The sequence below is a fragment of the Dromaius novaehollandiae genome, chromosome 2 (assembly GCF_036370855.1).
Source record: "Dromaius novaehollandiae isolate bDroNov1 chromosome 2, bDroNov1.hap1, whole genome shotgun sequence".
In the NCBI taxonomy this organism is placed as follows: domain Eukaryota; kingdom Metazoa; phylum Chordata; class Aves; order Casuariiformes; family Dromaiidae; genus Dromaius; species Dromaius novaehollandiae.
In genome coordinates this window covers 34,384,615-34,396,962 of record NC_088099.1, presented here as the reverse complement: position 1 = coordinate 34,396,962, position 12,348 = coordinate 34,384,615, and positions in this window count along the sequence as shown.

Sequence of the window (12,348 nt, the reverse complement as noted above, 5' to 3'; positions counted from 1 at the left end):
CATCGTCGGCAGCAGGCGGGCTGGGGTGGCAGTTGCCGGTCTCAGGAGGAGCGGTTGGTCTCCGCGGGCTCCTGCCGCTCGGGGGTCCCGCGGGAGCCGGGTTTCCGCGCAGGGGCCTGCTCGCCCGCCCGCACCGGCTCGGTTGCTTACGCGGTTATGCTACAAGTGCAGCAAACAGAGGCAGAACAAGAGCTGCATACTAAACAGCTCAATTAAAAAGAAAAAAAAAAGTCGTTCTTCTTAGGTATTTAACCTTCAAAAACTGCCTGTTGGAGCAGATACCAAGATAAGCGTTTCGAAATTTCCTGAATCATGTTTCTTATGAACCAGTTCTAAACGCTGTTATATTTTGAAATGAAAACACTGTGGAGGTGGCAGAGTTAAACCACTTAAAACAGCCCCTAATCACTAGTTGTCCTCAGGTCGCAGATTGAACAGCAGATACTGTACACAGCTTGACAAAGGTAATTTAGTTTCAATTGCCAAAACTCCAGTGGCAAATGGGATCAGCCTATTTTCAAACATTTACAAAAGAAACCATTGATAATAAGAGATCGTGAAAATTGTTGCTGTGTGAATTTACACCTGAAAAAGGTCATTAAGTGCAAGAAAGAATAAGTTTGTAATTTTACTTGCAGCCTGGTATTGAAGGAGGCCTCAACTGTGGAGCGTCAAGCTTGAAGCCAGGTATTAGAGACAGTTTCACCTCAAAAAAAAAAAAAAAAAAAAAAAAAACCCAGATGACTGTTTTCTTCAGTTATACTAATGAGCTAGTCCAGTGCTACAAAATGACATATGCTTAAGCTTACTGGACATGGGCTGCTGAACGTGGATTAATTTCTGCTTTGTAATAGAAAAAAAACCTTAAGCAACAACTTACTAATAATGGAATTGGGATTCTTATATGTCGAAAATGAGCATCTTCAAGCTACTGTGCTTTTTTTTCTAAAAGCTCTTTTTACTTGATTGATTTTATTCATTACAACTTGGGCGTCATGTGGCAAGCTGATTTAAGACTGAAAAAACTCATAGATAATGAATGGAAGTCCATGTTACATATGCATTTATCCTTACCCACTTTTTGGAAGAATATGTATTGTTTTTGTTTCTTTAGTTCAGAATAGCTGCTTCATCTTAATCATGTGGCTTTTGCAGCTGTGTAAATAAATATCATTTAACTTACAGCCAGTAGATACTTACAGAGTTGGGGGTTGCGTTTCCTTTCAGTAAATAAGTTGCTCTGCAGAACCATTTCCTTATGCAGTGTGAAGATGCCCTTTTGAGACATGAGATGATGTCAAAAAGAATCATGATCTTCTTAGGATCCAACATGAAAATTATGAGCAAATTAAATATATGAGACACTCTTTTTCAGTTTGTAGTGTCACAAAACAATATTAGTTTGTCTTTACAGCTGTTTGCTCCTTTCTGTCTGCGTGCCTAGTCTACCAAAACCTACCAACCCACCTGACCCCCAAACAAACCTCCTAAAACCAAGCAAAAAATCCCACAGGCTTGAGGCACGGGAAGTACTGGATATTAAAAATAATATACTCAGTGTAAATAGTGTTCTTTTTTAAGACTGTACCATTAAGCTCATATCAGCTTTCCTACGGACCTCTGTCTCTTTTACAGGCAATAATTAGGCATATTCCTCCACTCAACAGCAACTAACGACCTCATCTGGAACCTTGCAAATAGTTCTCTCTAAACATTATGTAAAATTATCTAATTAAACTCAGCTTTCTGTTTTTTACAGCTAAATACCTAAATACTTGCTCTAACCAAAAGTAATACCTTTTCTTACAAACTTTTCCTCACTTATATCTAATACATGTTTTGCATTTAGCCAACTAGCAATTAGTGGTTTGCAGCAATGCTGGTAAGGTTTTCTAGCCATTAGTCATTCATTTGCTTGACACAAATAGGCTGATTGTGATTAAATGAACCGTGTGTTGATTGAGAAAGAATGCTTTCCTCGTTGCTATCTAAGGCCTAGTCTTGATTACTATTTTTTTTTTACTTTTTCCCTGAGCATACCTATATCAAGGTTAAATAACCTTTTGTCGCCTTTTTTTTCTTTCTAGCACATTTAATGATACCCTCCAATTCCGCTACAGTGCTTTCACAAACACTTGGATATGTTTCTGCAGTTTAGCTTTTATTTTTAATGTCTGATTTCTGTATTCTGATGATCTTCTCTTTTAACTGTTACCAAGTTGTGCTAATTTCTGTATGATTCATATCTCAATATATTTGTCCTTCTGTTAGTTTTATTTGTGGGTTACTTCTCTGTAATATTTTGCACAATTTATAATGTGGGATTCTAGGTAAAGAATTTTTCTAACTCAACTGAGTCTTTCCTGTAAGCAATTTCATATTTTTTTCAGTGAAGATCGATGCTATGATCTGTGTCTGAGGTGCCCTGAATTAGTTTATTTCTAGTAGGTGTATTCAAGTGACAAAACAGCTGCTACTGTGACTAGGGTTGGTGGAGTATTAAAAGACGTGCTTTCATCTTAGGCTTGATCTTACTTATATTAAATCATAGAGGTGAATCATATAATTACATTAAATTAAGAGAATTAGACCTGTGATTCTGTGAGCATTTTAGATACTTCTCATCCTAATTTGAGTGTGGTACATACTGTTATCTGACACATTTTGCTAGCAGTCTCTGTAAAGGGCTTGTAAGTCAGAAAGTTGATGCTTTTCCCATCTAAGCAAGCAGTCAGGTATGAAATATCTTATGTGATATTAATTAATTACTTTGATTGCTACCATGATCAAAGTCTTCAAATAAATGGATTTTTAACATTTTTACTGGACACTTAAGAGAGGTATTGCTAATCCAGTCTTTACCTGAAAATAGTTTAAAGATTCCTGCTGATTTCAATAACTGGTGCAACTTGTATGGCTTTATAAGGTCAGATGATTAGACTCACTGTATCTACTATTAGACTCATTTTTTTGTGATGCCCATTGATCATGTAGGGAATGACCAGGGCAGAAGGGCAGCAATACTCTGATGATTCATAGCAAGCTTTTGTTGATGCGGGCAGCTGAGTATCCCCCCAAAACCCAACTGAGATACCCTACCTCACTTCAGTTCCCTCATGGCCTGATCTATATCAGGCATCTGCAGAGATGGTGTAAAAGCATCAGAATAGCTCAGTTAGATCAGGATAGTGGATATGACCCATATTTCACTACTTGTGTCAAAACATGCAAGGTTTGGAAACTAGAATGTATGCAACAAAGTGCATACTGTCAGGATGAAAGAAAAAATATATGCAACATACTATTATGTGAAATCTCAAATAAAATTAATACTGCAACGTGTCCTCTGTGTTTCTGTCCTTAGTTTGAAGTGACTCTTGCACGCTACTAGTATTTTCCTTCTTTAGATAGAGGGTGAGACTGGTTAGTGAGAAGCACACAGACCTCTCGTGCTTTCAGTCACCGCTGGAGTTTTGGAAGATCATTTTACCTCTTATGGCTTGCTGCCTCAGGTTTGTCCTCATTTCCTGCGACTTGTACACTTCACTCATTCTGCCTCACAGTGCTTTTCTCCTTGACCATCAGATGATTCGTTTGTCAACTGCCTTCAAGCTCTTCAGTTTAAGCAGTTCTGAGTAGGACATATGTAGCTAGCATCAACTTGGAAGTGTCATATCAGGAATTTAAAAGTATTTGATTTTTGAGAGCTTCAGGGACTGTAAGATGCTGATGTGCTTCCTTCTCTACCACCCCCTTCCCCTGAAAACAGAAAAGCAGCAAACATTTTTTTGAGGAAGTTGACATAGTCTTATCTGATCAAAAAAGTCTTGTGCTAATTTGACCAAGTTTGGCTAATCCTGTAGAAATAATGAACTGAAAAGATTTTGATAACCAGCCACTTGATATTTATCCTTCAGCAAGGTTAAAAAGAATCGTGAGCATTATATAGGTGTCATAGTTTTATGTATGCTCACATGTTCCATTTCTCTAATATTTTCAGAAAGATTTATCTAACAAGGACCATAAGTTGCTACATTGCAGACCAATTCCGTTTTGGATTATGTTATTAGTAGTGCATTCTCTGTTTTCCTAAGATTCCCACAGGCACTTTCCGATAAGGATTTTTTAAATTTTTTCTTTCTCTAAAATACTTTATTTTGCTTACAATTAGAACAGCACACAATAAAAGGAAAACAAGCATGAATTAACTGACATGTGAGGCAATATGTGTTTCACTGAGCTAAAATTAATAAGCTATAAGTCATCATAGCTACATTTATTGTATCAGTGTCTTTTTGATGTACATATATATTCTAAAATGTTTTCAATTATTCATCTGTTTAATATAAATAAATAGGCAAAAGGTTAATAAGCATCTTGAAAAAGATTAATAAGCATCTTGATCTCTTTGAGAGAAATTCCAGAGAAGAAAATACATGCAGTGATTATTATATGGGTCAGATTCAGCTGTCTGCTTTACTACAGACATAGTTTTGTTATAAATACTGTAATATATACTGGTCTAAGTTGCCATAAAATCTTTCCTTTTCATTACAGGGGAACTCTAGAATCCCAGAAGGATATCTTAATCCCATGGTACCATTATAAGAATATAATTACCATTTTTAAACTTTAATACTGTACATATATAATGAGCAAAGGAGGAAGCATGAGTCCATACATTATCCATGTATCATCACTTAATATTTTTTCAGTTTTTCCATTGAGTATATGTTTTAATTTCATTATAACATGTCGGTTGGCTAGACTCCAGCTATCTTCATTATGCAGCAGTTAAAGAGTGTGCAGTCAGATGCAGAACAACCTCTTCCCTCCCTGCCCAGTTTCTCTACCCCCAAAAAGCTCATACCACCCCCAGTTCCAACATTACTGAAGCAAGGCTTACCGCTGGTTCTCAGTTTCCAGGTAGTTTTAGTAAGTAAATGGCAAAATTACTTGTATGAATCCTTTGTGTGTGTGTGTGTGTGTGTGTGTGTTAGCTGTCAAATGGGGTATTTGGTTTTTTTTATTGTGTTTGTGTGGTTGTCCACTAGTATTTTCCACTTTTTCCCTGATGAGTAAATAGCTCAAAGACACTCGTAGAACAGTATCATAAAGAGACAAAAATTTGCTCTTTTGTCTGTATGGTGGATCTTGATGATGATGGTATTATATGACATAATGGAAAAAATGCCATGTGTAGGTACAAGAGTGTCTCTTACTATAGCTCTTTAAATGATAATACCTGTCATAATCTCAGAGATGAATATTAACTATATAATGAATATGTGCAGAAACCTTGGCTCCTGGTGGAGTGGAATGCCAGCAGCTTCCTACTTTCATATACCTCCACTCTAGTTACTGTTATGTCAGTGGAGATGCCCTTGATTTATGTGGACAAATCTGGGATTAGGACTGATATATTTCCTTTAACTTTCTCTTTGAGCATGACAACTCTATATGTACATGTTAATACAAGTATTTTTTTGAGCCTTCATGCTAGCAGCTACTGTACAATCCTTCCAGATAAAGCCCAGTGAAGGACAGGAAGAATTAATACCAGTGCTCTGCATGCACATTGGCCAGAGCACACTGGTGTCAGGCAAGGAACATATATCTAGACAACCAGCTCTGCTTCTAGATCAGAATATTGGGTTAAGGTGGATTTTTATAAAGTGTGGAAAAGCAATTTTCCTTCCTGCTGGGGTTGTATTGCTGAACTCAGCTCTCAGAAGTTTGTGTCATAGGTGAATGACTTTCAAAGAGCTAATCACTGTTCACAGGTAAAAGGCATAGACATAGATTATCATTTTGTTCTCTCACTACAGGTCCTGCACAAGCACTTTTTAATGACTTCAGCCCACTACAGAGAACAATGGAGAAAAGATAAGGTATAATTTATTATTAAGGATATACAAGGAAAGCAAATGCGGTTACCCAGTAGTGTTCCATTTAGTTCTGCTGTAGGAACTCTGCCTATGTTAAAATAAGTGGGGCTTTTTATTATTTAAATGCTTTGTGGGAAATGCTGTGGGTAATATCAGACAGAAAGTAGAGACCAGACTGAATGGTCAGAGCTAACAAAGCGATATACCCCAACCTACGTTTGGAGCTTCTGCTGACTGTGTATCTCAGCCCACACTAAAGCTGCTCATTCTTTGTAAGAAACTACCCCTCCTGAAGATCAACCTAAGTAATAGCTATATAGCCAAAATGATATTGTCAGGTATAAAATGGTTTGTAAGGGTTGGGGGTGGTTTTGTTTCTACAGCATTACCTGCCACTAACGTTCTGATGTTTGTTTGAATGGTTGAAGCAGATCTGTCACCAGAGAAAGCTATAAGTGGCATAGCAGTGGTAAAGAGATATGGAAAGGCAATTGAACTGTAGCTGATGTGAATTTCAAATATGACAAGATTTTTGATTGACAGAAAATCTGAATAGTGACAGAATTGTTCAAGCTTTCTGTTATCTTTGCAGTTTTCTCTTTTCCTACTCCTCTTTATCTCTCTACCATTTATCATTCTGTTATCTTATTTTGCAACTCTATTATAGTGTTCAGTGTTACAGCTTTTCATTCCCTGCAATTTAATCTGTTTTTCTGTCATTTCAGAATACCTCAATCTTATTGCAGAAATCAGAATGATAAGATATCAATATTGCTATTTTATATTTGTATAGAGATACAATAGGTATAGTAGAAACTAGAGATTATATTAAGAAAGGGGAAATGCAAAGCAGAACGTTGAAAACAAGGTTTGTTTTGTAATGACTGTTCCATTGTTCTTATAGTTTATTTTATCTGACTCAGGAAGTATGTTTAAAATTTAGAAACATTTGAAAAATGAGATATTGTGACCCAATTTGCTTCAGTCCTAGCAATATTTAAATCAATAGAAGCACAGCATAGCAGTTAAGGTGATAAAATTACTGTGAAATGCTTGAATTATATTGAAACAATTAAGCTATTATGTTGCAAATTTTGATGTAATCAATGTGTTCCCAGGAAGTTTTTCACTGTAGCTGAGCCAGCAGTTTCTGATATAAGCAGGTTGGAAGAAAATCTATTAAAGAACTTTCAAAATCTTCTAGCAAGTAGAGATTTTGTAGAAATTGCATGACAGAAATTAGTGTGAGGTAATAGTTTGCTGAGAAATAAGCACAAATTAAACAGAATTCTTCAGAGGACAGTTTTTATGCCTATGATATGGAGGAAATGAAAGTGCAAACGCTGGGTCCACTCAACCTACTGTCACTTCCCTACATTTCTCTCCTGCCATTTTTCTTTTGGAAATGTAGATGCAGACAAACAAGAGAGTCTATCTAGTTTCCTATTTTGTACTTTCAGATAAAACTACTTATTTCTGGCTTTCCTAGTTTCATTCCTAAAGATACTATTTCTCCTCCATCAGATATGCTGGCTGCTCATCCAATCAGAAAAAGAAATGCAAAGCAGTATGCACACACTATTGGCCAGCTTAGGCCAGCTGAGAAATGGCAGCTAAATTGGGCTTATTTTGGTTATGCGGATGTAGAAAAGCTGAAGTCATAAAAATAGGTGAATGGTACTGCTGGAAATAATATAGAAGCTCAGTGTGCACATCACATTTTATCTGATTGCCTATAGGCTGAACTACTGCATCTATTTCTTTTTACCCTGCTGCTAACCCATTTTAATTCTGCTGGTTTTATTTGATTTATGAAGTACAAGATTATGCATTATTTGATAGTAAAGAGGGCCTCTCAGGCCTCAGTCTGTGGTATTCTGTGGTCAACCAGAAAGCATTTACTTACAGGGAAGTAGAGACGGAAGTTTGCATTTACCATATTTTTTTTTCAAAGACAATGCTCTGATATGTCTGCCTTGGTATTTGTTTATAGTAGTTTCTCTGTTGGCTCATGAAAACTCACTTTGGCCTTTTTGTCCTGGAATTTTGCACCAAAGTACAACTTAAATGCAAACTTATCAGCTTACTCCCCAAACGTTTCAACTGAGTATTCCTTTCCTTCAATGCAACCTTTAGCACAGATTTTATCAGAGTCTGCTCATTCCTCTTTTTATTTGTCTTGTGTTCTACCTGCCTGTTCCCTTCCTTTCTGATCCCCGATTAAGCTCTGTTTCCTCAACAATCAGCTTATGGTTTGGGGTAAATAGGACTTTTCATCCTAGGTTGGAAGTCTCTATATGGGCCAGTGGAATGTGACATTTTTAGTTGTATTGCTTTTCCCACTAACTGATTCTTGATTTCTACCACAAGTCTGTAACTGAAAAGGAATAATGTCCAAGACCAGACAGAATTCTGGACTGAAATTCTTCCTGTTCTTCAGAGGGAGATTCAAGGAGACTAGGACTCATTCTTTGTTTTTCTTTTTCTTGATATACAGAAGATAAATTAAGACAAGATGACAAAGTATCTAAGCAAAAATCATAGCATCAAGAAGGATCGTCTCAATATGATCTTCAAAAGTAATCAGTTTAGACCCAAAGGTGATTTTCACTGTTATCTTATTAACAAACCCCTGTCCTTCCATACCAAATACCAGGATATAGGACAATAGCAGCTCTGCTGGTCTGCAAAGTTGTTTATTTGCTCCTGTTTTAGGATGCGGAGTGGAATACAGCTATGATGTGGAAAATGCCTCAAACCTTCATCTTATAATGAGCTTCCACAAAAGACCAAAAATTTCTAAAGCAGTAAGAAGCCAAATTTTTAAAAATAAAAAGTTGCATTTCTATTTTTATATAAAGAAAAGGCAACTTGGGATGACAGAACAGATATAATATTTATGCAGAGTTCTCTTCTTGCTCACCATGACTTTGCAGGCAGGTCCTAGATTTCAGCCAGTTCTGAGTAGCAGCAGTTTTTATGTAGTCCTATCTGGGAAGTTTTTTCTATTCTTTCTGGAGCCAGGCTGTCCGTTCTTTGCTGTGACTCACTTGTCTGTTCCTTCTTGTGGTCCCTCTGACTTTGTCTCCCTTGAGAATGCAGAGTACTATCCCATTGTCTTCAGGGGGCTTTCCCCTCATCCAGACTTTTCAGAGGAACTTAACATGTAACTGAGAACACTCAAATAAAACAAATGCTATCTATGTTACTCTGTATCCCATACTCTGCTATAGCTAGAGAGGATGACAGACCTGTAATACTGAAGACATTAACTTAATTTCTAATAGTTTGTACATCCCATGTGTGTGTGTACAATTGTCTGCACATGTGTGCATATCTGTGTGCATGAGTTTGCAATAGTTTCTAATAGCTGCCAACCCATTTTCTCTCTGCTAATAGTTCTTTGAAGTAGAACTGTAATGAAAAAAGATGACTTGCTTCAACCTTTTCATAGTCTTCCTCACCTAAAATAACAGAAGTGCAAGTAATAGTGATGACACAGGGAATCCTACTGTTTATATTAAAATTTACAGCTGACTAAGGAAGAAGTGATATTTAAAAAGCATCATGGTAGTTTCAGGTTTCAGCAATTGTACTTTTTCATGCCCTTGTGTGCTTGCAAAAGATAAGCCCAGGGTGTCTGAGGGGTTCACAAAGCTGATGCAGACAGCATCCAAAGTAATCTGAGTTTCATAGTCTGGCTATGCATGGTTTGTCCCTGGCTTTCAGCCTTCTCTCGCTGGAGTTCCTTAAATACCTTTCCTTTCAGAATATCCTTTCATTCAAAAAATATTATGCAGAATAGATACTAGAATAGCCTTCCTCATGATTGTATATCAGCAAGCATCTCCATTTTGTTTTGAGACTTCCAATGCGTGTTCTTTCAGATCTTTATATTATAGACCATGTAGTAAGGTCATTTCTGCACTTTCTTATATCCCCATCAGACTTTCTATAATTACATGCCTGCCCAGCATCTGGAAGGCGGTGGAATTAATTTGAGGGAAATAATTTGTACTCCTGCCTCCCTTCTATCCAACTACAGTTATTCTGATACAATTACAATTAACCTGATAGCCTTCTATGATGAAATGACTGGCTTGGTAGATGAGGGGAGAGTGGTGTATGTTGTTCACCATGACTTTAGTGATGCTTTTGGCACTGTCTCTCTTAGACAAGCTGATAAAGTATGGGCTATATGAGCAAACAGCGAGGTGAATTGAAAACTGGCTGAAGAGCTGAGCTCAGAGGGTTGTGATCAGTGGCACAAAGTCTAGTTGGGGGCCAGTAACTAGTACTGTAGCCCAGGGTCAGTACTGGGTCCACTTCCTTAGTGATCTGGATGATGTGGCAGAGTTTACCCTCAGCAAGTTTGCTGGTGATGCAAAATTGAGAGGAGTGGCTGATACACCAGAGGGCTGTGCTGCCATTCAGAGGGATCTCAATGGGCTGAAGAAATGTGCAGAGAGGAACCTCATGAAGTTCAACAAAGCGAAGTGTAGAGTCCAGCACCTGGGGAGGAATAACCCTATGTACCAGTACAGGCTGAAGGCCAGCCAGCCAGAAAGCAGCTTTGCAGAGGAGGACCTGGGAGTCCTGGTGGATAGCAAGTTGGACATGAGTCAGCAATGTGCCCTTGTGGCCAAGAAGGCCAACGATGTCCTGGGTTGCATTAGGAAGAGCATTGCCAGCAGGTCGAGAAAGATTCTTCCCCTCTCCTCGGCCCTGGTGAGGACACACTTGGAGTGCTGTGTCCAGGTCTGGGCTCCGCAGTACAAGAAAGATGTGGAACTACTGGAGTGAATCCAGTGAAGGGCTGCTAACGTGATTAAGGGACTAGAGCATCTCTCATATGAGAGAAGGCTGAAAGAGCTGGTACTGTTCAGCCTGGAGAAGAGAAGGCTGCAGAGGGAATCTTATCAATGTGTATAAATATCTATAAATATCAGGAGGGTGTGAGGAAGATGGAGCCAGACTCTTCAGCGGTGCCCAGTGAAAGGACAAGAAGCAATGGGCACAAACTGAAAAATGGGAAGTTCTGTATGAGTATAACAAAAAAACTTTTTTACTGTGAGCATGACTGAGCACTGGAACAGGTTGTCCAAAGAGGTTGTGGAGGTACTCAAAACGTGACTGGACACAATCCTGGGCAACACACTCGAGGTGACCGTGCTTGAGCACGTCTGGAGGTTGGATCTCCAGAGGTCACTTCCAACTCTGACTATTCTGTGATTCTCACAGGTATTACTGTTGCAGTTACTAATAGTGGGCACTTTTGTGAAACAAATTTTCATAATCATCCTGTGTAAGTGGGACAAATAAGTTCTTTCCAACACTTCAGTGTCTTTACTTACCATACTACAACAAAAATTAAAATTTTTAAAATGCATGAATTGTTGGAGTTGAAAGTTTTCCAATGAAATCCCAATGTTGCTGAATTAGTTTAGTATTTAGTACCCATTTGTGTTATTTTAGCTCCAGCTGTAGACTAGCAGTCACAGCAATTGTCACTTGGTGGAGCCAGATTACTCTGCAAATTGAATGTGCTTTGCAAATAGCTTGCATAAAAGGTCTCAAAAGCAGGATTTATAAATAGTACATTGGAGAAAGATAATCAACAATTGGGGGGTTTCAACAAATCCCTGGAGGAATCAAAATTTTTACAGCTTTACTTTTAATTACTCTAGCACAGGAGAATTAAAGGACTTGTTGGCTGAGGCAAAGGCTATCACATTTTGCTGGAATAAAATGGAAGTGCAATGTACATTTGGTAATTTACACGCAAACCTGTGAGGACCAAGCGATGGCTGTGACTTATTGGTACGATTTAAAGAAATTCAGACTGTTAGTGCTAAACTGTTAGTTTACACAATATACAACTTTTACTGCTACTGTTTTTAATTTCTGCTTTTTTTGTCATCTTTCTCAAATACTTTTTATAAAATCTGGAAAGGCTCCTAATTTATTTCTAGTGTAGAACACAGAGCATCCTAAGAGGGGAAAAAAAGGAGATAATACCAAACTATAAACACTTTTTCTATACTTTGCTGGGATTAGCAACTTTTTTCCTAACAATTTGTTTCTTTTCTTTCTTGTGCATATGTATGGGACAGTTTAATTAAAGAAGCACTAATAATTGTCAGGGAACAGCAAAGGCCATCTGCTCCCTGAAGGAAGGATAAGCTGGGGGACTGAGGCAGGGCAGGGAAAGGCAGGGATCTTGCTGGCCAGGTCCAGCTGAAAGATCAGATCATAAAGCAATATCATGATGATGAGGTAAGTCTGAGGTCAAGCCAGGAGGTCAGTCCACAGGTCAGGATTAGGATCAGGCCCAGTGATCACCAGGCAGGTACATAGTGACAAAGCAGGGCCAGGGCCCAGGCAGGAAAATAGTCAGGGTCAATGAGGCTCATGGCCAGGAATAGATATGGCTGTGGCTGGCCAGCATAGCTCAGGCAGG